The 1,789-nt window shown below is 35.7% G+C and overlaps 1 non-coding gene across 1 annotated transcript; it reads left to right on the top strand.

Annotated features, from left to right (window-relative positions):
* The first annotated feature begins 1,186 nt into the window (after window positions 1-1,186).
* On the top strand, window positions 1,187-1,294 carry LOC148764256 (small nucleolar RNA R71). Its single transcript, XR_016024991.1, has one exon. It is a non-coding gene; the product is annotated as a small nucleolar RNA R71 (small nucleolar RNA).
* The last annotated feature ends 495 nt before the right edge of the window (window positions 1,295-1,789 follow it).

Genomic DNA, 1,789 nt, shown 5'->3' with positions numbered 1-1,789 from the left:
TTTTTATATTGTCTCCATCTACTCGGCTTTAGATGCTTTTGATGGTAATTGTTTACTCACTGAGATTATGTAATCATAATCTCACCCCTCTTCCTATCCATTTTTCAGGCTCAGGACAATTTGTTAATAGTTGATTAAGACGAGAATTAATCTCGGAGTTGCATCCTAGAAAGTAAGGGTTCGTAGCCCTACATCTTCTTAGTCAGTTAGGGGCCCACGTGTCACTGTAAAAGTAATTTTATTCTTCAGTTATTTGATTTAAAGTATGTATGAATATATTTAGCTTTTACACCATGTTTTTGGCGAGTTTCGGTATTTTCGAAAAAAAATGATGAAAATGCCCCTGTGAGCCAAAAAGTAATATTTTATTGTTTTGATTTGGAAATGACTTATGAGTTTTTTGAAATGTAAGATTTAATAACTGTCGCTCACTGGGGAGATGCAGAAGCTGATGCTAAGCCTTGCGGGGTTTCGATCGGCATTCGGGATAATGAGTGCCTATCAGGACGTCGCGGAGGTTGTCACGGGCTCGATGGGAGTTCCGGGTCGTGACACAAGTTGTCCTAATTGAGTCTCAAGATTTATCAATGAGGTTGCTTCGCTTTGAACTATGGCATTATTCCTTACTATGTATTGCATGAGAACCTCTTCCAATATATGCTTTTTTTCAGGGACTAGAGATTTAGCTTGTTATGGAAAGCCAAGAGGGATGTTTGGTCTTGGATTTGAAGGTTCTAGGTTACTATTCCATGAAAAATTGGGATGATTCTTCCACGTAGGATTGTGTGTTGGAGTATGGATTATTTTGTTGTTTGTTCAAGTTCTCAACAAACTACACTAATTCAAAATTAAATGGACAATAATCACTTGAGTGACCTTTTCCACACATCACAAGTTACAAGAAGGCTTTAGATGGCATGAACCCCCATTGTATAAAAATTTTTAGCTAAAACAGCTACTTGTGCAGTCAAGGCATTAAGTGCATAAATCTCATAAGCACCAACAACTCTTCTATGACTAAATCTTTCTAATGGCCATTGGTAGTTATTGGAAGCCATCTCTTTCAACAAATTGTAAGCATTATCAAGATTCTTACCATTAATGCCCCACCAGTTGCAGCATCAATTGTAGCTCTAATTGAACTCATCAATCCATTGTAGAATATCTAAACTTACAGCCATTTTGGAAGCTCATGGTGTGGACATCTTTTAAGCAGATCCTTAAATCTTTCCCAAGCTTCATACAAGGATTCACCATCGAATTTTATAAATGTAGTTATATCATTCCTTATCTTTGCAGTCTTGGCTAATGTAAAGAATTTTGCCAAGAATTTTTGACCTAAGTCATCCCATGTAGTGATAGAGCTCATTGGAAGTGAAATTAGCTAGCTTTTTGCCTTATCCCTTAGTGAAAAAGGAAAAAGCCTATATCTGATAGCATCATCAGTTATCCTATTGTACTTGAAAGTGTCACGAATTTCCAAGAAATTCACAAGATAAGAGTTAAAGTCATCACTAGGTAATCCACCAAACTAAATTGAGGATAAATCATTTGAATGTAAGCAGGCTTGATTTCAAAATTGTTGGGATTAATTGGAGGTCTTCTAATGCTTTAGTGTAAGCCTTGCAAGAAAGGAATAGCATAATTTCACAAGGACTTATTCTCTTCAAAAATTTGATTAATGGCATTGTTGCCATTATTAACATTATTGTTATATTCAGCCATTGTTTGATTGAGAGTTGTAACTTGCAAATTTTCCCTTTGAAGTTTTCTAAAAGTTCTTTTTATC

The sequence above is a fragment of the Theobroma cacao genome, chromosome 2 (assembly GCF_053813885.1).
Source record: "Theobroma cacao isolate CCN51 chromosome 2, ASM5381388v1, whole genome shotgun sequence".
Classification (NCBI taxonomy): domain Eukaryota; kingdom Viridiplantae; phylum Streptophyta; class Magnoliopsida; order Malvales; family Malvaceae; genus Theobroma; species Theobroma cacao.
This window is presented reverse-complemented; position numbering and strand designations above follow the sequence as displayed.